Source organism: Petaurus breviceps, unplaced genomic scaffold, assembly GCF_028583685.1.
Source record: "Petaurus breviceps papuanus isolate PSGF00001 unplaced genomic scaffold, PetGlider_PUasm1.0 243, whole genome shotgun sequence".
Classification (NCBI taxonomy): domain Eukaryota; kingdom Metazoa; phylum Chordata; class Mammalia; order Diprotodontia; family Petauridae; genus Petaurus; species Petaurus breviceps.
Window position 1 is genome coordinate 608873 of NW_027185931.1, and position 26461 is coordinate 635333.

The window sequence follows — 26461 nt, forward strand, 5'->3', positions numbered from 1 at the left end:
CACACACACACACACACACACACACACACACACACACACACACACACCCTGTCTAACTGCAAGCAAATTTCCAGGATAGGGCTGGCTCCCTCAAATGCACTGTCCACTCCAGGAAAATGCCTCCTGTTCTGAGTGGCAGCAAGTCAACAAGATCTGGGCCCAAATCCTACCTTCAATACATACTAGCTGTGTGAGCATGGGCCAATAATTTAGCCTGTCTAGTCCTGTTTCCTCATCTACAAAATGGGGGCATGTGTACAATCTCCTACTCTGTGATGCTATGAATCTCAAATGAAGTCTATAAAACTACCCTGCATACCTGAGTAACACTCCTTAGGAAAGCCAAGAGGCCAAAGAAGAGAGAGAAAACCCTGTGATCAGAAGTGCAGCTCCTCCTTCTCAGATGGGCATCCATGCAGAAGGGAAGGGGAAAGGGGGAGGAGGAGAAGGAGGAGAAGGCAGTTATCTAGGAATCTCAAAGATAAATCAGAAAGGCAATGGTCACCAGTCCTGGTACTGCAAAGCCGGAGGATATGAATGTTGTTAAACTTTCAGTGTGAGCATTCGCACTTCAGAAATCTGTAAATGCTACCAATCTGGGAATGATTTATTATGTTGTTGATCATCTAGACTTAAAAAAGTGATAGAGAAAATGTTAATATTGCAAATTAAACTTAAGTCTGTCCCCAAATCGGTTGTTTATAAAGGATCAAAACAGGTCTGTTCTTCCTCATCTGGCCTGATCACCCCTGATCATACTCAGATACATCATGGTAACCTGCTGGCCAGCTGGCCTGTGTTCCTAAAACTGTGAAACATTCTTCCTCAGTGACAGTTCAGGTAGTTTTGAGGAGAGATGCTTACTCCTAGAAGGGAAGTGGGAGGCTACCAATTTCTCTTTTCCTGCCCCTTGCCCAAAGAAAATGGAACTGTAATGTTCCAGCATTCTACCTACATGACACTGGTGTGCAGCCCACCTGAGATTCCATCAAGAATGAAAAATGCTTGTCCTAATTGTCAAACATATATAGGGTTTCCCGTAGGTGTCACGTGATCAGGCTGAGATAAATTGGCAATAACATAATTATATGTCTATATTCATATATACAATAGCTTTCTGACCCCAACCCAAAACATCATCTCCATACTATATGTCTACTAATTTGGATGAATATAAATATCCCTGAGAAGTTTAGAGCAGAGCATTTATTCTTTGCAGGTGGAAAGTCCAAACCAAGTGTCCATTAAGATAGCCTGAGGGAGGAGTGGATTTTATGTGGTTCAGTGGGGGAAACATATGAGCTTCTTAAGCCTTCTCTATAGCATAAATTCTCTGAAATTATGTATTAAGTTCTGAGCTCAGGATGAAGGGCCTTGTACATAATTTTGTTTATAAAGTTTCTCTTTCCAGTATTAAGTATTTGGTGTTGGATGTTTACTTTTACCAAAGACCTACCATCATTTAGTACACTTATAAGGTTTCTCTCCAATGTGAATTACCTGGTGCTCAGTGAGCTGTGTGCACTGGCTAAAAGTCTTTCCATATTTATTACACCCATGAGGCTTTCCACCAGTATGAATTCTCTGGTGGTGAGTGAGTTGTATGCTCTGGCAGAAGGCCTCCCCACATACATGACATTCATAAGGTTTCTCTCCAGTATGAATTCTCTGATGAGAAGCAAGGGATGAGTTGCGATTGAAGGCCTTCCCACAGTCACTACATTCATAGGGTTTCTCTCTGGTATGAATCCTTCGGTGGTAAGAAAGGGATGAACTGTAGTTGAACGTCCTTCCACATTCACTGCATTCATAATGTTTCTCTCCAGTATGAAGTCGCTGATGTCGATTAAGCTGTAAGCTCAGACAAAAGGCCTTCCCACATTCATGACATTCATAAGGTTTTTCCCCATTATGAATTCTCTGGTGTTGAGTAAGCTGTGTCCTCTGAGGGAATGCTTTCCCACACTCATTACATTCAAAAGGTTTCTCTCCAGTATGAACTGTCTGATGTCGTGTAAATTCAGTGCTCTGGCTAAAAGCCTTTCCACATTCATTACATTCATAAGGTTTCTCTCCAGTGTGAATCCTCTGATGTCATGTAAGGTGTGAGCTCTCACGGAAGGCCTTGCCACACTCATTACACTCATAAGGTTTCTCTCCACTATGAATTCTATGATGGGAAGCAAGAGATGAGCTGTGTTTGAAGGCCTTGCCACATTCACTACATTCATAAGGTTTCTCTCCGGTATGAATTATCTGATGTCGAGTAAGTTGTGCACTCTGTCTGAAGGTCTTGCCACATTCATTACATCTGTATGGTTTCTCCCCAGTGTGAATTGTTTGGTGTCGGATAAGATGTGTGCTCCGATGAAAGCCTTTCCCACATTCATCACATTCATACAGATTCTTTCCCATCTGCACAGTCTGAAGGGAAGTAATGGGTGAGCTACTGTAAAAGGCTTTCCTGTATGCCATGGATGCATAAGCTTTCTCTCTAGGGCTTAGTTGATGATACTCAATAAAATCAGGGTCATATATGGGAGATTTCTCACAGTCACCATGCTTACAAACTCTCTTGTCTGAAAGTATCTGTTGACTTTTACTCAGGTCTGAATAAAAGCCATTACACTGAGAGAGAATATTCCCTACAGAAACTCTCTGTGGGAAAAGGATTGGCCTTAGACAGAAGTGTTGGCCACACTTCATACATTCCTGGCTTCCTGTTTTATCAGGAGGATTCCTCACATTGATTTTTAATTGCTGAAGATGTTTCTCTTCATTTCTCTACTTCTTTTCCAACCAGACATCATATTGCCAGGCTTCTCCCACTTTGGGGACACAGGAACAATCCCTTGGGAGCATTTTCTGGGATGATTCTTCCATAAAAATACCCAAACCTGGAGATGCCTCTTTGTTTTCAGTTCTTGTTTCCCAATCTGAAAAAGACACACAAATGCCACCCATGGACCCTCTTATCTCTGACTTCACCATCTAGAAAAATGAAGGACAAATTAGCATTCCATTTTGTCTTTATATACTCACTTGCAGTTTGTAAAAGGCTTGTGCAGTGACCTTAGGACCCAGCACAAGACACTCTATATCTTGGCTCTGGGCATTTCCTCTGACTGACCCCCACGCTTGGAGAGCTCTCTCTTCTTATCCCTGCCCCTGGCTTCCTTCAAGTCCCAGTTGAAATCGCATATTGTGCCAGAAGCCTTGCCCAGTCGCCCTTAAGACTCCCATCTTCTCTCTGGGATAATTTCTGCTTCCTATCTCTCATCTCTATTTGTATGTACATAGCTACTGGAATGTTGTCTCCTCCATAAGACTGTAAGCTCCTTGAGGGGCAGAGACTATTTTAGCCTCCCTTTGTATCCCCAAGATTTAGCATGGCACTTGGCAAGTAATAGGCACTAATTAAACCCTTACTGACTTGACTTACAAAAATGTTGTGAAAGAGATGAATTATTACATTTTTGAGATGAAGAAATTTAGATTCAGAGTGAGTCAGTAATTTACCCAAGGCCATATAACTCATTAATAGCTAAGGCATAATGGAACCTTATTTCTAGCCTAATGTTCTTTTCTCTACAATATTATCTCCCCACAATGGAATAAGCATATTGTATGTGAAAATATTTAATCAGAGAATGGATTAACATCACTTAGAGGTGATTTGAGAGGGATTGGACTAACATGTTCCACAGTTTCCTTACAACCCTAAGATTCCGGGACTTCAAATCTCCCTTATTTATCAGATACATTCCTGCGGCCACGGAAAACACTACCAGGGCTCAAGCTGATTTCAGATATCTGAGCCATACTTTCTTCTATATTCAGGAGGGGCTCCATGTCACATGTCCACTTTAGGGAACTCAATTAGCAAAGTCACAAGTGCAAACAGTAAATTTAAAGGGAGATTAACTAAGGATCATTATATATCCAAAACTTTAAGGTAATCACCCTACTTCACTAAACCATAGATCACTAACCCCAAATTCTAGTATTTTTATGGAAAAGGGAAGCCAAGAATAATGCCTACAAAGAGCATACATTTACATGGAACAAAGAGGTAAAACTCATAATTAAAAAGAATGTGTGGCTTTGAAAGTTTTCAGATGTCAAGTTACTATCTACAGTAAATGTAGATATAGTGATGCTTGGGGGGTGTGAGCAGCAGAGAAAACACATTTCAAACCCAAAGACGAGGGAGATTTGAGGAGGGAGGAAAGATGGAAGGAAGTACCAGGGGAATCAACTCAAGAAAACAAATTGAGACTGATGGAAAACATAAGGAAAAACCCAAAGCTTAATGGAGACTTTCTGGGATATCTGGGATCATAATCTAGGCCTTACAATCGCCACTGAAGGGTAGCATAGGACAGTCTCAGTTGGCCTCCTTGTTTCTTACTTTTCCTCCTTCCAGTCTAGCCACCATGATCTACTTATATCATCTTCATCCTCATACCATTACCCTGGTTTTCCCACTCTTTTTTTTTTAGGGGAGAGAGGCTGGGAGAGTTATTTCTTTTAATTTATTATTATTCAACAAAAGCTTCCAAAGAAACACACAACTAATCCCCCTAGAAAGTTCTTTTCCAAAAAAAAAATCTGAGTCAAAGCTAATGGCATGATCACAAATTAGAGCACATATCATGTTCCAATTGTGGGGCTGACCAACTATGAAGAAAAAAGGAGGGAGACAGAAACAGATGGGATAGTTTCACTCCAATCTGCTAAATCTGGGCAGGAAATGTACTTAGAGAAAATAAAATGCAAGCCTGGCCCAGAATCAGGATATCAGTACCCTAGGGGACTAAAGCAGAGAAGCTAACCATTTCTTGTCTTTCCTTATGGTGCACATCATCCAACAAAATGAAATGGAACCAAAAAGGAACAACTGACACAATGGATCTGATGCTCACCAGAAGGATCTAGTTGCTGGGGCATAAATGATGGGAACCTTGAGGAGGAAGCAATGCCATCAGAACATCTGTTACAGGGCAGGAAAGGAAAGCTGAGCATGGTCTGATGCATGGCCTTAATTTTAAGTGAGATTACAAAGGCTCAAAGGAAGGTTAGGGAAAATGCAATGAAAATCAGATGAAGGGGAAAAACAAAGCCACAAGAATGAACTGAGGCCCACAAAGAGAACCTTTCCTAATGGGGAGGAAAAGGAAACACTTTCCAAGATGACCAACCTGTACTTTAAAAAGATATATCGAGAAGGCAGAGGACCAAGACCGAAGACAGTTTAAAGCAGGGTGTCAGAAACTTGAGAGGAGCCAGCAGAGGGCAGCCAGAGCAGCAAAGGACCTCAGGTTCAAGCCAGGTGAGGACTGGCTGAACCTGGAGGAGAGAAGACTCAGGAGAGCTTTCTTCAAGTATCTGAAGGGCTGCCATGGGAAGGAGAGATCAGGCTTACTCTGGTTCTGGAGGGCAGAACCCTCCAGGAGCAACGGAGGGAGGCTGCCATGAGGAATGGTTAGGCTCACTGTCTGGAAAAACTTTCTAACTCCTGGAGCTGAATGAAAGTGGAGCACGATGGCTTTAGAAGCGGTGAGTCCCCTCTCCTTGGAGGAGTCCAAGTAGAATATGGAGAGCCATTTTACAGGGGTGCTGGAGTGATGATTCCTTTATGTACAGGTCAGATTAGTGGCCAAAGAAGTCCCCTCAGGGTCTATGATTCTGGGGCATGTACCATATGGTTATTTTTTCTTTTGCACAATGAGAAAATATTCAGCCAAAGTAAGAAAAATAAAACAGAGAGGAAACAATCCTGCCCTGAGTATTTCTGCTAGAAATCTAACATTCAAAATTCACAGAGATTTTAAATAAGTATATAAAAATAAGATGCATCTCCCAAAGGTAAGTGGTCAAAACACTCTTCAAACACACACAAGTCATCCATCAGCCACTGGGTCAGAAAAGAAAGAAAAATGATCATATTAAATCATATTCTCCAGCTTTGGAGAAACTGGTAGAGCTGGGAGTCTATGTCATCTTGGTGGGAGGTGAGAAGTAGGAAAGGGGGGAATGGCCATTTCAGAAGAAACCAAAGGGACACAGGGAGCTTGCCATAGAGGCTGAGTGAAAAATACAAAATCCAAAGGGTCACATGGGTTACAGGGTTCTTTCCAAAAACTTTCAGCGCATGGTCTTGATTGTCTACTGAAGATGAGTAACCCAGAATCAGGGCACAAGAGAAAGACCTCCTCCCTACTGTTAGCATCTCTTTCAATGAACCTGGAGGAATGAAAGAGTGGGGAAAGGGCTAAGGGGCTTGTTTAGGCTGACTGCAAGCTGAGGGCAGGACCTCATGTGATAGCCCCTAGGGGCTGACTGCTGGTGTCCCTCACTTACCTGCACACCTGCATCTCAGGGCTTCTCCTTCTGCCATCCAAGGTGCTTCCCCTCGTTCCAGCTGAGAGATCACATCTGGTTTAGACACAGCAAGCCCTGCCCATGGGAGAATGTTTCTTATAGTGATACCTATATGGGACTTTACCTTCTAACCACCCAAAGTTAACCTTGACACGCGTTTACTAGCCGAGCCTTAGAAAGCCATAAACAACACTTCCCCCATTTTATCTTATTCCTTTAAGTTTTGGTCAAGAAGTAATACAAGGTATTGGGATAGAAAGACTGTACTCTTCTACCCTGATTCCATCTCTGACACCCTCTATCTTTGGGAGAAAGCAAGCATTCTGGGAAAACTCAATGAGTCATATAAAAACTCTTGGGAAGATTATCCCAAGATAATCTGTGTCTCTAACAAGTATGGAAGAATGGGTCACAGAAAGAAAATTAATTTAAATTCTTCACTGCTGTGAAAGCCTACGTCTCCTCATATGAAAAGTGAGAAGATTATACTAGAAGACCCTGAAGGACCTTTGGATCCCATGACCAAAGAGGATGGGACCTTTCCATGTCCTCCAGCATCTGCTCTGGGACGTGAAGGAGCACAGACAAGGGAGGAAATAGGGCATAACAGGCAACCACCAGTCCCAGTTGACCAAATCAAGGCCCTTTCATTTGGGAATGGAGGCACAAGTGCCCTGGATGTTAGCCACAAAAGGGTTAAGGATTCCTAGTCTGTGCAGCCAGATAACTGCAAACCAAAACCCTTACATCATGTGCCAAGAGAGGGAGGAAAGGATCTTCCTCCCTGGGCAGCGCAGGAGGAGCAGCCTCACCCAGACAGACCAGGGTCCTGAAGTTCTCCAGCATCACATCTTTGTAGAGCTCCTTTTGACAGAGATCAAGGTGCCCCCACTCCTCCAGGATGAAGTCCACAGCCACATCCCTGAATGTCACCCATTCCTGAAACAGGACACACATGTGATTCTAGCCAAAAAGGCGTATGTCTTGTAATAATGACTATTAATGCTCACACAACTTTGCAAAACTCTGACACACTGTAGCGGCAAGCGCCCCGGCATCCCCAGGGTGGCTGCCAACACAGGTTCTTAGATCTGCTTTGTTAAAGGAAAGCAATTCAAAATGGGTTAACAAGCTTACTTTAATCAGTCAAATATGTATCGTTTACCTAGTTCAGGGGAAAGAGGTCAGCACCCCAAACTTCAGAATATACAGACAGAATTATCAAGACAGAAACAGATCAAGTAGACAGATTTCCAAACTGTCCAACCATTACATCCATACCAAACAACATCTGGGTTTCAAAGCCAGGGGGCCCTGGACAACGGCTTCCCAGAGTTTCACCTGATCAAATCACAGAACACTTCTCAAAGCGAGCCCCAAAACAAAGCTACACATCAGGGATTATATAGCCTTCTCCTGGCTCAGAGAATGTAACAACCTTATTGACCCACTGGCCAATCAAGAAGTATCTACTGAAAAACAAGCTTCCCACCCCAGGCTCCGGACACGCTGCCCTCTAAGCACGGCTCTGCCAGCTGTGCTCTGGGGCTGCAATTTGCCCTTGCTACGCACGGGCCAATGTTGGAGCCTGCTGTCTCTTCCTCAGGAGCTCATCTAGAGTCCTAGCTGGATATCCCAGCTGGATATCCAGCCAGGATACCAGGAAAATCATTCCTAATAATGCTGATGGTTGCATTTATGGAGTGCCTGCTGTGTGCCGGGCACTGTGCCAAGCCTGTTACAATTATCATCGCATCAGATCCTCACACAACCCTGCGAGACAGGTGCTAGTGTTGTCTCCATTTTACCGATGAGAAAACTGAGGCCGACAGAGGTTCAGTGCCCAGTCTCGTAAGTGTCTGAGGCTGGATCTGAACTCACCAAGTCCCAGGCTCTGGATGCTCTGCCTGCCCTGAGGCCTCACAAGGATGCAGCCCCTCTGACTCCAGGACTAGCCCACTATATACTATGGCACCACCAGGCAGCCTCAAAAACACCTGGACCTTCTCCTACCCTACCCCACCCCCACTTGAAGCCCAGCTATCCGTGCATCCTAGGCACCCCCTAGTGCCCCATTTCTGCTTTTGAACTTTATCATCCTCATCTGTAAGAAGGACATTGGGCACAGGTGGACTGTGGGCCCTGGAGTCAGACTCACCTTCCTGAGTTCAAGTCTGCACTCAGATATGTAATAGCTGTTGAGGGAATTGGAGGGATTATGAGAAAAGTGGACAATTATAGGAACTGAGTGAACCCCACTGACTCCACCTTGTGACGCGGTTCTGGAGCGTTCTATTCAATTACGGATCTAGTTCAATTTCTGTCTCATGAGACAATTTTATTTAATTGTGGGAGGTGGTGCAATGAGAATAGGAATTTGAAGATCTTCCCTGCCCCTTAACAGACCTAGGGGGTAGTTTGAAGTAAACTTTGAAAGTAAACTCTGCCCCTGACAGGCTGAATGTGGTCACATGAAGCCTGTGGTAGGAGGAGTTTGCTGAAGGGAAGCAGAGCTGACAGGAAGCTGGTCAGAGCCAGCCAGACAGTGGAGGAAAGAGGACACTCAGGCAAGGAGTCAGATAGGCTTGTGCGTAGACAGTGATCTTGTATAGGTTTGTGAGAAGGCTGAAGGATGCTGTGGCTCTCAGTGTTACTATGGCTTCTGAATGTCTTTGGTACTGTGATGGAATCGGCTCACTGGTTTTGGGACTGGGTTTTCTGGTGTCTAAATAAATGCTTCAGTTCTATCCTCTATCTGGAGAGTTTGGTATATTTTGTGATCAAACGTCATGCAATACTTATAGTCATGGTCTTTATCGTGATCGTGGGTGTTGAAAATATTGCATTGGTGCTACAGGTGGGAGAAAACCTTAATACTGTTTTAATCTAGCTTTGCATGGTTGGAAAACTGGACCATTTCTACCTGTTGTCCGTAACTATGGACCTTGGTAATGCTAACCAGAAACCTGGTCATATCCAAAGACTGATGCAAGGAGTTTTCTCACAATTGTACATCTCAAGCAACTCATTTGTCTTATGCGAAAACTGGCCCCAGATGACCCATCTATTATTGTTTCCATGTTCCTCTGACTGGATACAGACACTTGGGGGGTGGGACACCTCCTTTCTGGATTTAAGGAAATTGTACCTGTTGATGCTACCCCTCTCAGCTTGAAAAGTCCATAATCTTTCCTCCAATGAAAAATCAGATGACCTGATTATTTCTTAAAAATGTGCTCTGTATGCTGGTTACTAGGACAGTATAGCTTACTTTTCACCCTGCACCAAAGTAAGCTGTACACTGGACCTAGAGTAGGCCTAAATGCTGTTCAGAATGGGTGAGTCCCCGGATGGATTAGTGAGGGACACAAGTCAGTTGGAAAGGATTCTTTATGGAGCACGTCACCCAGACCCCTGTGTTGGAAGATATAAACCTACTGTTCGGACAGACAGCTTTTCAAGAAAGTAGAACCTCCCACTCACCTAGGAGGAGCACAGGGGCCATGGCCTCCTCCTAGTCTACAGTGCTCCCTTCTCTCCTGGAGGAGCAGAGCCCTCAGAGGCCAGACCTGGGGAGAAAAGGGAGGCCTTCGCCTTACACAAACCATAGAGCAGAGATGGAGGTGGGAGGGAACTCCTGCAAATTGTCAGCATGCGTGTCTTGCATGGGCCGGGCACTGTTCTCGAAAGCAGAGGTACAAATACCAAAGAGCAGACCCTGCCCTCCTCCTTACAAAAACAAGATCAGCTGGGGAGGGAAGCAGGGAAGACTGAGCCTTGAAAGGCGATGGTCTGGAGAGGCAGAGACACGGAGAGAGGAAATTCAAGAACCAAGGATTCCATTGTGTGGGCTCAGCCAAGCGCAGCCAGTGGCCCAAGGCAGCTGGACAAGAGTGATGAGAACCTGGGCTGGACCCCGTCCTGGGAAGCCACTGAGCAGGGGGTGGCACGGTCAGAGCTGACGGATCACAGTACTGGGCTGGGCCGCGGAGCCTGTTCTGGAGGAGCCCACAACCCTTGTGGGAATCATGTTATCAGATAAAGAGGAAAAGCTAAATTTCCATTAGGAGTTAAGAGAAAAATAAAGACTCCTCCGCTCCCCCTCCAAGTCCAATGACCCCCTGAAATCTCTCTGGGACTCGCGTGGAGATCCGTGGACTGCAGGTGAGGAAGCGGACAGAGCCCGGGCCACGGGGAGGGGCCCACGCCTGGAAAGTGGCAGGATGGAGGGGCTCTGGCTCCCGCAGGGTCCCCAGTCTGGCCGGGGCCGAGGCGCTGTCCCACAGTGGCTGCTAATCTGGGTGTCAAGGTGCACTCTGCAGAGCCCAGCCCCACCAGCACGTGGGAGAAGGAGGGCCATGAGCGGCGCTCGAGATTAGCTCAGAAGGAGGAGTCTGGTGCCACGCCCACCTGTCTGCCTTGGATTGGGTTAGAGCTCTGTTAGCCCTGCCTCCTCTCAAACTGCCCAATGCGGATGGCTCTGGTGGGGGGCGTGGCCAAGGGCAGGGGCGGACTGAGGGCTAGTGCGCAAGCGTAGGGCTGGACCAGCCTCCTCCCCAGTGTGGCTACAACCAAGGAAGGGGGAATGAGGTTCGGTCTGGGGCATGAGGCCACAGTTCGGAAACAAAGCTGGACGGGGAGTCATTCAGACCAACCGCCGGCCAGGCTGGCCCTGCTTCACCTCAAGACGCAAGAATCTGGCTCCAGCCTTGGCTCGCCACGGTCCAAAGACTGCCTGGGGGACTTGAGTTCCGGGAGGAGAGGCCAGTCGAGAAGAAATGGCAGTGATGTACAGTCGCTGTAGCAGAGCCTTCTGGGAAATGTAGTGTTGCATTCAGAAGGGCTTGGCGCGCATGCGCTTGGATGCGCCTGAACCAGGGTGGCTAAGGAGAGATCTGATAAGCCGCTCTGGGCGCGGGGCCGGCCTCTCCACCACGTCTCGGTCCGGAGGGCCCCTCCCCCCCGCAGGCTCTCAGGTGACATCCCTAGAGGGTTCACCTTCCCCCTCCAACACCCCTGGACCCACCCCCGCCAGGGCAACCCCCGACCCCCTTCGAATGGGGGTGTCAGGCTTGCCAAGCGCCGAGGTCAGAGCTCAAGTGACATTACCAGGATCATGCAGCGGAAAAGCTTCGGAGGCCGAATCCAGGCCTTCCGGACTTCAGGTCCGGCATCCCCAGCACCACCTGGCCCGCTGCGTGCACTGTACCACGGCCCCTCCCTGCTCCGCGCCGCCGGGAAAGCGCCTACTCCGGGGTGCTGACGGTCTGCGGGGCAGCGGCGGCCTGCCTCTCCTCGGGCCCCAGGATGGCCCGCGAGCCTGGTGGGTCATCAGCAGATCAGCCCGGCGGTATTGCTTAAGCACCTGCTATGTGCTGGCCCCGTCCTGAGCTGGCAGACAGCCCCTGCCCTCCAGGAGCTCGTGATCCAAGGGGCAGTATGAAAAGGATGCGTTACTATGTGTAATGTGTAAATAATCAGGTACATACACGGTAACAGTGTGCCAGGAGGGGAAAGCACTCTCCCCTGGGGGACCAGGAGAGGCTCCTGCAGAAGGCGAATTTGGGCTGAGTCTCAGGAGAAGCCAGGGAGGTTAGAAAGTGAAGGTGAGGGAGGGGCAGAGCGTTCCCAGCATTGGGGGAGTGTAGCAGCAAGCACCCCAAGCGTCCTCAGGGTTTGCTGCCACCACAGGTTCTTGGATCTGCTTTGATAAAGGAAAGCAACTCAAAATGGGTTAACAAGCTTACTTTAATCAGTCAAACATATATCGTTTACCTTGTTCAGGGGAAAAAGGTCAGCACCCTGAACTTCAAAGTACACAGGCAGAATTATCAAGACAGAAACAGATCAAGTAGACAGCTTTCCAAACTGTCCAACCATTACATCCATACCAAATCAACATCTGGGTTTTTCAAAGCCGGGGGGCTCTGGACAACAGCTTCCCAGAATCCAGATCAAATCACAGAACACTTCTCAAAGTGAGCCCCAAAACAAAGCTACACATCAGGGCTTATATAGCCTTCTCCTGGCTCAGAGAATGTAACAACCTTATTGACTCACTGGCCAATCAAGAAGTATCTACTGAAAAACAAGCCTCCCACCCCAGGCTTCAGGTGCACTTTAGCCTAGGGGCAGGGAAGATCTTCCAAATTTGCATTCCCATTACAGGGAGCCAGAATAAAGGCACAGAGATTGAATCTTGTGTGCAAGGACAAGGAGGAGAACAGGCTATCGAGGTTAGAGAGTGTGGGGGGGGAGGGGATTAAAATGTAAGAAGGCTTAAGAGGTAGGCAGAGAGTAGGTTTTGAAGACCATGCCAGAGAACTTGATTCTGGAGGCAGTAATTTGCTATTAGAACTCATTGAGCAGTGGGCAATATTGCCAGGAATACACTTCAGAAAAATCACCCGGCACCTGACTGGAGAACAGATTGGAACAGGGAGATGCTTGAGGCAGGGAGACCAATGAGAATACTGGCCTTGTCCAGATGAAAGGTGATGAAGGCTTCAGCTATGGTGGTGCAGTATGTGAAGAGAAAGGGATATGTGCCAGTTATGTTATGAAAGTAGCAACAACAAGATTTGGCTGTGGATTGGAAAAATGGGGTGAATGAATGAGTGGAAGATGATGCTGAGATTACAGGTCTGGATGACCCTCAGCTCCCATCTAATATCTATATATCTAATCTGTTGCCCCCCCAGTCCATTTCACCTTCACAACATCCTCCCCTCCCCCCCCCCTCTCTCCCATGATGCTGCCTCTACCATGGTACAAATCCTCATCAACCTTATACTTGGACTGTTGCTTGTTCGGTGCCTGCCACAAACCTCTGCTCACTCCAATCCAGCCTTCATTCAGATGCCAAAGTGATTTTCCTAAAGTGCAAGGTCAGCCATTTCATCCACCTACTCAGTAAAACCTAGTGGCTCCCTATCACTTCGATAATCAAATAGAACATCCTGAGTTTGGCATTTAAACCCCTTCATAACCTAAGCCACACTATCTCTCCAGTCTTCTTACACTTGACACCTCTCTCCACCACATACTGTTTGAACCAATGACACTGAGCTCTTTGCTTTTCCATAAAAAAGACACAATCTATCATAATCTACAGGTTTTTGTAAACTGTCAATGACTATACAACTATTAGATGATCACAGTCATTTGTTTGATCTCCTCAAAGACTGATGACCATTTTTGTTGGTGGAGGTAACAGGAGAGAAGACTAACTCCACAGCAGCGGAAATGGCTTATTTTCCCTTTTAATCTCTTAGAGATCAGGAGACCAAGTCTGAAACCAAGAATTTCACTGCAAATCTGGGCATTTCTCTGAAAGAGTTGTCAAAGGAAAGACATGTTCCTGTTGTGTCTATGTTGGGAAAATGGGATTCAAGATTTGAGAAGTGGCAAACCAACAAGGAGAAATGTTCTCCACAAACAAAAATCCCCCAGAGTACAAAGACAAGACAAGCCCACCGCTAGAATGATGATGGCAAACCCCTTGGTCTACAGCAGAGAGCACCTTCAGGAAAGAATGGGAAGGCCTTTGGTGCTCCAGTCCTAAACACATGAAATAACTCCTACTGGAGACAAATCTTAGGGATGTAATGAATGTGGGAAAGTCTTCAAGCACAAGTCATCTCTTACTTCCCATCAGAGAACTCATACAGGGCATAAACTTTAAAAATGTGCTGTATGGGGGAAGGCCTTATACTCAAGGCCAGGCTTAAGCCACCAGAGCATTCAGATTGATGGAATCCTTAGGATTTTAAGGAATGGAGGAAGGCTTTACCTTGGAGGTCACACCTACAAGAAGATCACACAGCATTCATTCAGGAGAAAACCTCAAAGATGTAAGGATGGTAGGAAGGCCTTCAAATATTCAAACTTGAGATGACATGAAATGATTCATGATGGAGAGAAACTTAATGGATACAATGGATTTGGGAAGACTTTCAAGGGGAGACTTAACTGAATATCAGTTAATGCACTTAGGAGAGAAACTTTATGGAAGATAAACCGAGAACATGCATCATCTTTTCAATCTCATCGAGGAATTCATACTGGAGGGAAGACATTGCTTTGTGTTAATTTTCTTCAGCACAAATTATTAAGTGGTTGGCATACTCCAAAGTCTCTTACATGCATCATAGGCTAGTTTTTTAATGTTCCAAATCAGGCAAAATAATGTAATGCTACAGTCTTCACAGTTGCGGAGTGGGAGCCCTTTGAACAACGACTTGTAGTAGATGCGGGGGGCAGAGGATAGTGGGGCAGGGCAGATAATGCCAAGGATGAAATGAGATATTTTTCTATCTGAAAATATGCATTTCATCTCCCTATCCAGCCTCACATTCTTCTTACTCTTCACTTTTAAGGAGGACTGATGACATCACAGTGTTGAGATCACAGTACAGTGAGTTTGGCTGTGGCCAAATAAGAGTTTGGAAGGCTCTGTCACAGATGAGCACTAGAAGTCCATTATCTTGTGTGGAGATTTGCTTCAGTTTACCCTTTTGTTACTCTCAAAAGAGACAGATGGTGGGATGGGGAGATCTGAGCTTCCCAGCCACACAAATACCCATCAGAACCTTCCCCTATTCTTTTGGGCCCAAGTGGAGCACATTTTCCACAAAGTGAGAGTTTCTGTTAGGGTCTCTGTGGCTGTGGGCTGGCTCTCCAATTATTCACAATAGTTTCAGATCTTCTTTGGGCAAAAAGGGCAACATATGATTTATGTGGAGAAAAGATCAAGAAGAAAAAAACAAGAATAATTACACTACCTGAAAGCGATGATCAAAAAAAGAGTATTGATACAATAATACAAGAAACAATTAAATAAAATTACCCTGAAGTGTTGGAACTATAAGGGAAAGTAGAAATAGGAAAAATCCACCGATCACCACCTGAAAGATCTTACAAGGTAAACCCCCAGGATTGCTACGAACAAATTCCGAAAACTCCAGTTCAAGGATAAAATATTATGAGCAACAAGAAAAAAAAAAATGTTAATATGGTGGTGCCATAACTAGAATCACGAAAGACCTAGCAACCTGCCCAGCACCAAGTCTAACCTAGAACAGGCAGGAGCCCTGAATGTTGTGATCAGGTCATGAGTGTTGGTGGAGAAGAGAGGGGCAGGGGGGCACCCTTAGTAGGGTTGGCATCAAGGTCAGGAGGTTCTCTGAGGATGGGCATGGGAGGCAGCAGAAGGAGGGTGGAACCTGAATTCAGGTCTAGCCCCAGACACCCTGCAACAAGTGTGCCTCAGTTTCTCCTCTGTGCAGAGAGGGTAATGAGGGCCCCGACTTGTCATGGCCGTGCTGAGGGTCCAAGGACACAGGGCACGGACAGAGCTTGGCAAACCAATGCCAATGACCAGCGACTCTTCTGGGAAGCAGGGACAGGGTCCCATGCCTCTGGGAGGAGGGGCGGGTCAGGGGCCATTTTTTTCTTCCCTGTGCCCTCCCACCTTGGGGAAGACAGGAGTCCTGCCCTTCCCGGGAAAGGTGTTGTTTCTGGGAGCCTAGGGGAGAACTGGACAGAGATGGGAGCAGGGCTACGGCAGCGGGGGCGTCTCTGATTGGATGAAAGTTCCAGGCGCCTCTAAAGCCTTGGGAAGGAGCCAGTTTCCTGAATCCCTATTCCAGCCAACCGAGAAGGAGCGTTGCCCAGGAAGGTCCCGTCCCCAAGGCCTAGCCAACAAACGCCTTCCTCGCTGAGGGGCAGACTGCGTAGACATGCAAGTTGCCTCTACCTTCACGGGTCAGTTTCCCAACCCTGCAGGGAAGCTGCCGGGTTCTTGGTGCTGTACAGTTGACGGGGCTTGTCCTGGGTCCCAGGCGAGGTGAAAGGGAGGCGGGGGCAGGGGGGGACAGTGCCTGGGACCCTCGTCCGCGCCCCTCCCCAGCCCCTCTTCCCTCTCCAGCCTCAGCTGGCTTCTTTCTGAAATGGGATGAAAGCTCCTGGATGGGGGGAGGGGGAAAGGGTCAGTGAGGCTGGACTGCCCCGCCCCCTCCTTCTTCAGTCCTCATTTCCCCTCATGTCCCCATTCCTCTAACCCCATGCTCCGTCCTGCTGCCCCCCTCTTCCCTTCCCTCCCTCTCTCCTGCTCCCCCAATCCCCTGCTCTGACATGGATGCCCTTGGACCCATCCCCCACACTCCCTGCATTTCCAGGGTTCAAGCCCCCCTTTCCCCCCTCAGGTGTCGCTGCCCCCTCCCCCCTCACATGACCCGGCATTTCAGGGGGTGGGGAGCACAGTATGGGCTTTTCTGTCACCTTGGCAGCTCTAGCCCCTAGAATGGAATGAAGTATACAGTAAGTGCTTCATAAATGCACGCGAAGTTGACCCAAGTCCTGGACACGGACCAGTTGCCCTTGTGTCACTGGGGGGCATTTTGGAAGCAGAAGCAGGGCTGGGAGGGGGAAGGCTTCCCCCCAGACCCTCCTTGGCTGCCTTTTCCTTTCTAGCTCAGCCTGAGGGGACCCCAGGGCACAGACCAGAGCCAGGAGCAGGAAGGAGCACAGAATGGGCCCCGAGTTCCTCCCCAGCAGGCCCCACCAGGTAAGCAGCATGGTGGTCTTCCCTGACATGGTGTCTCAAGTCACTCAGTGTAGACGGGTCCTTCCTCCTGTGCTCTCTGTCAGAGCACCTGGAGCAGAGCAGCCCCTCAGTCCCCAGGTTCCAGGGGATACAGCTCTGACTTTGTGCCAGGATCAAAGATGAAATCCCCCATTTGGCATTTCAGACTTTGCACAAACTAAGCTCTTCCTACCTTCCCCATGTCTCCATGTGATAAACTCCTCCATGCCTCCCACGGCCTGGCCAGCCTGGCCTGTTTTCTGTTCCTCTCACATGGCCCCCATCTCTTCTCTCTGCCTTTGCTTCCCCTCCCTTCCTGGAAGCTTTTGGCCCATCACCTGTCCCTGAAAGTGATAACCAGAGGAGCTTCACTGGGGAGTCAGACCAAAGACAATATAATCAGAGCTATTCAAAGAAGTGTTCTATGGCTAACAAGTGTCAGAAAACTTTTCTTTTTGATTTGAACTGCATTAGAAAACATGGAATTCATGCTGAAGAGCAACTCTGTGAAAGTGGGAATTCTTTCCTCTCAAATAATGAACTTACTCTATATCAGAAAATTCATGCAGGAAAAAAAATATTCTGAATTGACTAAATGTGGGAAGACATCCTGTCAGGAGGCAGATCGTACCCAGTACAATTGTATTCTGAGTAGTAAATCTTATAAACGCAGTGACTGTGGAAAAGTCTTCTGGCAGAAAAGAAATCTTACACAGAACTACAGAATTCATACTAGAGAAAGACATTTCAAATGCAGTGACTGTGGAAAAGCCTCCCACCATAGGACAGATCTTACATGACATCACACAATTCATACTGGAGAAAAACCTTTTAAATGCAGTGATTGTGGGAAGGCCTTTCCCCTGAGCACAACCCTGACTCGACATCAGAGAATTCACACTGGAGAGAGACCCTATGAATTGTAATCAATGTGGGAAGAAATTCCTACAAAGCTCTACCCTTTCTAATCACCACAGAACTCATACAGGAATAAGACCTCATCAATGGAGTGTATGTGGGAAGGCATTCTCTCAGAAGTCTGACCTTACCAAGCACAGTAGTATTCATACTGGCGAGAAACCTTTTATATGCAGTGATTGTGGGAAATACTTTATCTGGAACACAGCACTGACTCGACATCAGAGGACTCATACAGGAATAAAACCTCATCAGTGCAGTGTATGTGGGAAAGCATTCTCTGAGAAGTCAGATCTTACACAACACTGCAGAATTCATACTGGCAAGAAACCTTTTAAATGCAATGATTGTGGGAAAGCTTTTTTCTGGAGCACAACACTGACACCACATCAGAGAATTCATACTGGAGAGAAACCCTATGGATGTAATGAATGTGGAAAGGCCTATACCCAGAATTCACATCTTTCATTACATAAGAGAAGACATACCAGAGAGAAATCTTAGGAATGTAACTAACGTGAGAAAGCTTTCTTCCAGGTCAGAGGAACAATTAAACATTGTAGAATTCATGATGGAGAAAAACCTCATTAATTTAATCATTGAAGCAAAACACTCTTGTGGACTGATCTAGATTAAAAGGTAATTGGGAAATAGTTTTCAAATAAGCAAAACCACAATAAAACATAGAAGACGTTTGTATTTGAGTGTGACGACATAGTTCTAAAAGTTCTGATCTTGTTTCCTGACTTACTTTGCTGAAATGATCCTGTTTTAGTTCCTCTTTATATGGCCAGAAGGAAGGGGCTCTCGTTGGCTTGTCCCCTGTTCCCGTAGAGTCATAGACTTGGATATGGAAGGGAGGCCACTGAGTCTAGCACACTCATTTTGCAGATGAGTAAACCAGCCCCAGATAAGTTCAGTGACTTGCCCAGGGTCACACAAGGGTAGCCCTGACACCAGTTCTCTGAGAGGTTTTGCAGAGTGCTAAATGCCAAACAGAGGACTTTATATTTGATCCTAGAAGAATTAGGGAGCCCCTGGAGTTTACTGAGGGACAGTGCGGGGGCCCAGACAGGCCTGTGCTATAGGAAAATCACTTTAGTGACTTGTGCAGGTCGAACTGGTGTGAGGAGATCCAAAAATGAGGAGGCTGTTTCAGAAAATCACCTGAGAGCAGGAGGGCAGGAAGTGATGGAAGGGAAGGGCACCTATGGGAAGATGTACAGAGACAGAAAGGATGAGATTTGGCCCCTGATTTGTTGGGGTCAAGGGCAATACTACAGATGAATGTTCCCCATGTTCCTCACTGCCAGTGCCTGGGTGAGCATCAGCATCCTCTTTCCTGAAATGGTAATTAAAATCATAGCGTAGACAAGTTGTTTCTTCAATGCTCTCTTCTACCAGAGAAAAAGAGGCCAAGCAGTCAGTTATTCACCAGATCACAGTGGATTGAGCCCTTCCTGAGCAGCAGGCCCTGGGTGAAGCACATGAGAAACCCAGAAAGGCAGAAACATGGGCTTGTCTCAAGGGGATGACCAGGTGCACACAAGATCCCTAGGGAGTTGTATCAGGTGACCTTGGAGGGTCCCTAGCTTCCTCCAGGGCCCAGCTCCAATCAGTCCTTCTGTAAGGAGCTTTTCCTGATTCCCCCTTAACACCAGTGCCCCTCACTACAATACCCCCTGATGGAATCTTGCTTTCTCTGTCATTTATACAATATTGTTTCTAGGTTGTTCCCCCATTAGATACTATGAACTCCTTCTGGATAGCACTGGGGTTTTGTCTTTCTAAAATTCTCAGTGTTTAACACAGTGCTTTGCACCCAGTAGGTACTTAATAAATGCTGGCTTAGCTCCCTGGACTCAGCAACTAGGGGAGGTCTTCAAAATGACATCTCCTAGAAGACTCTCTGGTGCTCCCAGTGGTAACTGCTAACTCCCTCCCCAAATGTCCCAGTCCTGTGGCCTGTCCTCAGGCCTCACCCTCCTTCCCTGACAAGTTTCATTACCCGGCTCTCTCTTGGTCTCCTACTCCTGCCTGTCTGACCACTGCTCCCTTCTCTGTCTCCATGGCATGTCTCTGTCTGAGAGGCCTGTCCAGGGCCCTGGCCTGGCCCTCCTCCTCTCCTCTCTGTCCAGGCTGTCACTGGGGGATCTCATTAAATGCCATGGGCTCCACTCCTGAATCTACAACAAATAAGTAAGACACTTTAAGCAGGGTGTCCCATAGGCATCTCCATCTCACCATAATCCAGGATAACTCAAGATTTCCCCCCAAGCCCTCCCTGTTTCTGAGCCTGGCTGGTCCTGTGGAGGCGCCCACCATCCTCCAGGTCACCCAGGCTGGCAGCATCATTGTTCCCTTTGGATGCTCCCTCCCTCTCTCAGCTCACATATGTCTGTTCTGTCCAGTGATCAGCCCTCCCCCTAGTGCAGGCCCTGGCCACCTCACACTGACCTCTTACCAGAGACTCCTCTTTAGTCTCCTGGCCTCCAGCCTCTCCACACTCCAGTTCATCCTCCATTCACCTGCCAAAGTCGTTTTCCCCTTTAAATTCAAACTTCCTCCCTTAAGCACTGGTGTTCTTGCTCTCTGGATGGGATTGTTCTGAGTTCCCCTCTCCGGCCATCTTATTGAGTACATCAACCATTTTCTAATTTTTTTCCCCAATTTTCCCATTCCAAATTCACATTTAATTACAAACTCTGCACTTTCCCTTACCTCCTGTCATGTCTAGGACACTGAAATCTGATCCCAGCACTAGCACATTTATAGAGGGTTTTTTGAAAATGGTGGAAAGCAAAAGCTCCAAGACAGAGGGAAAGGATAGCCAGGAAGCATGAACAGTAATCTAAGCTCATATTCTGAGAGGAGATTGGCCAATTGATGACAGAGGGCCAAGGTTCTTGACTCCATTCAACTACCAAGTTGGAATTTCAATGAATAAAAAGGCACTGCCTGCTTCAAAGCAAGAACCAACTGTGAGTGCAGAAGGTAAACAGTAGTGACTCGTTAACAGAACCAAAGAAAATCTGAAAATCCTACACATATTATTCCCCTTGGGATAATAGAAGCTTGAAGTCAGTTTATTTTTTTTCCCTTTTTTCTTAATAGCCCCACTTCTTGAACTGTCTCTTAATAAACACTTGTTGATTTTTACAGAAGCAATACAGTACACAGAAAATAGGATGTTAGGAATGAAAGAGACATGAGTGATTATCTATTCGAAATCCCTAATTTTCCAGAATAAGGACAGAAATTTCTGGGAAGACAATGAGGGCTGAGGAGATTAAATGAAATGGCCAGCTATGTCACTAAGGAGCAGCCACTTTCAAACACTTTCACACACTTTCAAACACCAGTCAGGACCCAGTTACTGCAACAAGAACTCAGTAGTTATTATAGGAATGTAAATTTTTAAGATCTTCCCTGCCCTAGGCTTAAGTGCACCTGAAGCCTGTGGTGCAAGGCTTGTTTTTCAAGAGATACTTTGTGATTGGGCAATGAGTCAAGAGGGTTGTTACATTCTCTGAGCCTGGAGAAGGTTATATAAACCTTGATGTGAGACTTTGTTTTGGGGCTCGCTTTGAGAAGTGTTGTGTAATTTGACCAGATGAGACTATGGGCAGCCGTTGGGCTTTGAAAACCCAGATGTTGATGCTTCCCTCTGGTAACTGGATGTATGTAATGTTTGGACAGTTTAGAAGCCTGTCTGCTGAAATGTTTCTCTGTCTTGTAACTTCTGTATACTCTGAAGTTCAGGGTGCTGACCTTTTCCCCCTGAACTAGGTAAACAATATATGTTTGATTGATTAAAGCAAGATTGTTAACCCATTTTGAGTTGTTTTCCTTTAGAAAAGCAGATCTAAGAATCTGTGTTGGCAGCCACCCTGGGTATACTAGGGTGCTTGCTGCAACAGTAGTCAACAAAAACTATTGGGAAACTTGGAAAGCTATCTGGCAAAAACTAGGTAGAGACCAACATTGTAAGGTGCTGATTGGAGAAAAGCCATAAAATTCAGTAATAAATGAAAAAACATAAAAACTATGACAAAAAAAAACATTAAAAAAAAGATTGCCCCTGTTTGTAAGTATTCATAATAATTGATTAAACTACCACCTATGATCAGTCTAGAGCCCTGTGGTCTCTTCCTTTGTCATCGGAACACCCCATGGTTATGAGGGAAATACAGGTTTCCCCAAACAGGAATTCTGAAAAGTATAATTGGTGCAGTTGGGCAGGATACTAATGGAATGCTGAGGGAGTAGGGTATGGGAGGGGGGAGCAGTGGAATTCCTAGATGGCCTCCATGTGGAGGGTTGGCTCTGTGTTGGACACTTTAATGTTAAAAACTAAAATTGGTAATTGATTGCTGTGTATGGAAAGGAGGGGATGAGGTAAAAGCTTTATCTGGATCGGTTCTGTCCGTTTAAAGCAGTCCTCCTTGGGGTATGAGGGTGTGTAGCAAGATTAGTCTTTTCTATCTTGGGGGCATAGGGGATGGTGTCAAAAAGCACAGCCCATGGCAACTCTAAGGGTAGATGGGGTGGATACCCCCTACTCCCCTCCCTTAGGAAGACAACCACAGTCATTTCTAATGTAGGGCTATCAGGGTGACCAGAGGCTCCATGTGCCAGTAACCATATACTGGGGTCCTAAAAATAAGCACACTGTGTCTGCCCTGGGAGATACTGGTACAGAATGCTATTTGGAAACCCCAAAAGACATTCTGGCATGTGAGTAACCATGGAAGGAATCCAGTCAGGGCAAAACAAACTAAATTAATACTGAAAATAGAGGACTTGCCACCCAGCAAGTATGTGGTTTACATCAGTCTGGAGGTATAAAATATCATGGGGTGGACAGGCAGGAGCATCAGGATCAGCCCCTTCTCTGGGATCCATGTCAATTCTTGTTATCTTATAAACTTGCCAGGTTCTTAGAAACCATCTGTGTAGGCAAGATCATGAGCCCTGGGAATAGAGCTTGTTTGGGTTATGTAGTTACTAAACAATGAACTTGACTTACTGAGAATTTTCAAGTTTATGTATAATATAGAAATGACTTCTAACAATCGGTCTTTACACCAAGACAAATTTGAATTTGAGAAGGAAAAGAAACACAAATGAAAGATGTTATGTGAAATCTCTTGTGTATGTAAGTCCTGGTATATTTTTATTGCTTATTGCAACTTCATTAGAGTAAAAGTAATTGTATCTAGCCCTATGCTATTAGTGAAACTTGTCATTTGAGGTAAAAGCTCTTGGGACTGTAACTGATTTTATTTTGAGGTTTGAATTTAGGTATAGTTGTCATTAAGTCAGGAATACCCCATTTGAGAGAAATTCCATAAGCTACTCAGAGAGAATGTGATTCTGAATTGTTACAGGTGGAAGTCTGCACCTTGGAAAAAGCCAAGAGGACATACCTTGGCATTAGCCTAAGGTAGGATCCCTCTGGTTCAGTTTCCCCATTTTGTTTCTTTGAAATGTACTTGAAGAAGCTGTGCCAGATGTTGGGGAGACCCACCTAAGAGAAGGCACTAGGGGTTAGAGGGCCCAGGAAAGATTCCCTGTAGGACTTGGGATTGTAGCTGGGCCTTGAAGGAAGCCAGAGAAGCTGTCGGGGGGGTGGGCCGGAGTAGAGAACCACCTCTGCCCTTGTTACTACAGGCTATGATGTGGCCCAGTGGGAAGCGGGCTGATTGGTTTGGGAGGCAAAGGATAATGGTTCAAATTCCCGTCTCATGCTTACTAACTGTGTGATCTGGGTTAGTTACTTCACCACCCTAGGACTCAGTCTTCATAGAGAAAATTAAGAGGTTGCATCAGATGGATTCTGAGTTCCCTTCCAGTTCCAAATCAAGGACCCTATGACTGCTAAGATCACCCCCTAATTGGCCTCTCTACATCCAGTCACTCCCCTTTCCCACCCATCTTCTAGACAATTCCTAATACATTCCTAAGGGACATGTTTGAGCAGATCACTCCCCTGTTCTAGAACCTCCATGGCTTCCTAGTTGCCACTTAGTGTTCTCAATAGGTCATTGTATTGTTAATGTATTTTTGCTTAATGGAAGATCTTTCCCATTCATTAATAGGCCCATGTGATCTGCTCAAATCCCATGGAAGTCTGAATCACATGAGTCTAGTGGGAGGAGAAAGAAGGGTAGAGGAAGTTGGTCAAAGCAGTTAGAGCTGAGGGAGAGAGAGGAACCAGGCAGCAAGCTGTGAATGTTGGTTTGTAGGAAGGCCCTAGCAGGGGGAAGGCTTGGGCATGGTTGTGCCCTCTGCATTGTTATTGTATATAGATTTCTTTGTTGCTATGATGGATTTGGCTTTCTGGTGTTAGAATTCAGCTTTGTGGTGTCTGAATAAATGTTTTGATTCTATCTTCTACTTGGAGTCTGTTATAGTTTGTGATTCAGAATCAACGATGGCATATTCATAGCTTCTGTAGGCACTGTGAATATAGCATTGGTGCTACAACCATCATCAGTCAATGCTGAAGCTACTGATCATTTACCTCAGGCTAAAGTCAGGGGCCTTAAAGCACTGAATGTCAGGACTGGAAGGAATCTTAGAGCAGGGAATATCAGGAGGGCACTGGCCTTAGAAAAGTGAATGTTAGAACAGGGGTCTTAGAACAGGGAATGTCAGAGCTGGAAAGTATCTTAGAACTGGGAGGAATCTTAACAAAAAAGTGTTAGGGCTAAGAAAGCCCTTATGATAGAGCATGTCAGAACTGGAAAGAATCTTAGAATGTCAGGGCAGGGAGGGAATGTTAGAGCTGGGAGGGACCTTACAACAAGGAATTTCAGAGTTGGGAGGGACCTAAGAACAGGGAATATTAGGGGGGGGGGGGGGAGAGAGGTTTTAGGACAGAGAATATCAGAGCTAGGAGGGGCCCTAGATAAGGAAATGTCTGAACTGGAAAGATGGAGGCAGTCAGAGGAACTGGTTTCAGCTGGGCCTCTCCCCAGATGTGTTACCTTGGGCTGCTCAGCTTCCTGTCCTCAATAAACAATGAAGGGCTGGCACTGGCTGACCTGGGAGGCCCCATCTGGCCTTAAATGGCTAGTCCAGGGATATCCCACATTCTTGATCACAACCAGTTGGTGTGTTTCCAGGTTTCTGGTGGCCCCTCAGGGCTTGGGAGAGGGTATTGCTCAGAGAAGTCATTCCCCAAATATTGGTGAGAGAAAAGTACACCTTACCTAGAGACATTGAAGCTGGGTCCAAATTCCTGTTTTGCCAGCAGTGCTACTTGGGCTTTAGTTTCTTCATTCTAAAATGGAGGAGGGGGAGCTTGAGAAATGATTTCTAAGGTCCCCTCAGCTCTAGAACACTTGGGCCACATCATCTGAAGGCCCTAGCAAGAAGAGGAAGGGTCAGGGTGCTCCTGGGTGCACTAGTGGCCTCAGAAATCAGGGCCCAATGCCAAGGTACTCCCTCTCCCCCAATAGGGGCCTGCCCCTTCTCCTTCCCCCGGGTCAGCCAATTGTGAGGTGAAACTTTAGGGTTGCTTTGATTTATATTTCTCTTACTATTCGTGAGTTAGAGAATTCTTTCAAATGATTGTAAATACTTTGCAATTCTCTTGAGAACTTTTTTTCTAATATCCTTTGACTGCTTATGTATTGGGGAATGGCTATTAGTCTTATATATCTCTTAACTGTTCATATTGGATATCAAACCCTTATTAAGAGGAATGTGATAAAAGGGTTTTTTTTCATTCGACTGCTTTCCCTTCTTGTTCTAGGTATGCTAACTCTGCACAGAAACTCTTCATATAATCAGACTTATCTTTGATCTTTTGTAATTGCCTTTATCTCTGGTTTGGTTAAGAATTCATCTGCCCATAGAGATGAAAGGTATTTCAACTTTCTTCTCTGATTTGTTATGGTATGATCTTTAATGTGAAGATCATGCATCCATTTAGAGTGTATCGTGGAGTATGGCTGAAGGTCTTGGTCTAAACCTAACTTTTGCCAGGCCGCTTTTTCCAAGTTTCCCAGCAATTTTATTAAAATCATATATGGAGGTCTTATCAAGGTAATTTATATTTCTCTGGCTTGTTTCTGATTTTCCCTTATCTAGTTTATTCCACTAATCTAGTTTTTAACAAGTACCAGCTGGTTTTGACAACTGCCATTTTCTATTATATTTTGAGGTCTGGAAGTGCTATTCCCCCTTCATCCCTTCCTCTTTTCATTTGAACCAAACTGCCAGGCATTCAAACTCTACTGTAGAGAACACAACTCCAATGGGTTGGCCATATTGTCCATATGTCAAAGGTATCTTGCCAAAAAATCTATTCTATGGAAAACTCACACAGGGCAAGCCTTCATATGGTAGTCAGAAGAAGCCATACAAGCACAGTCTCAAGTTGTCTCTTAAGAATTTTGGACAACATCCAACCACCAACAATCCAAAACACTTCTCTGATGCCCTGAAGGCTATTTATGGGCCAAAGACCTTTGGTACATCTCAACTCCTCAGGAATGATGCAGTCACACTAATCAGTGACAATAACATGGTCCTAGATAGGCCAAACACTGAACACCTAGATAT

General features: G+C 45.9%; 1 protein-coding gene and 3 pseudogenes across 1 annotated transcript in view; 3 read left to right on the forward strand and 1 right to left on the reverse strand.

Moving 5' to 3' along the window:
• The window catches only part of LOC138167634 (zinc finger protein 184-like), a 103409-nt gene that overhangs the window by 19645 nt on the left and 57303 nt on the right, over window positions 1-26461 (forward strand). The gene's annotated exons all lie outside the window — the stretch shown is intronic.
• On the reverse strand, window positions 41-11239 carry LOC138167627 (zinc finger protein 570-like; annotated as a pseudogene).
• The window catches only part of LOC138167639 (zinc finger protein 184-like), an 89582-nt pseudogene continuing 79757 nt past the window's right edge, over window positions 16637-26461 (forward strand).
• Window positions 16946-18391, forward strand: LOC138167635 (zinc finger protein 135-like; annotated as a pseudogene).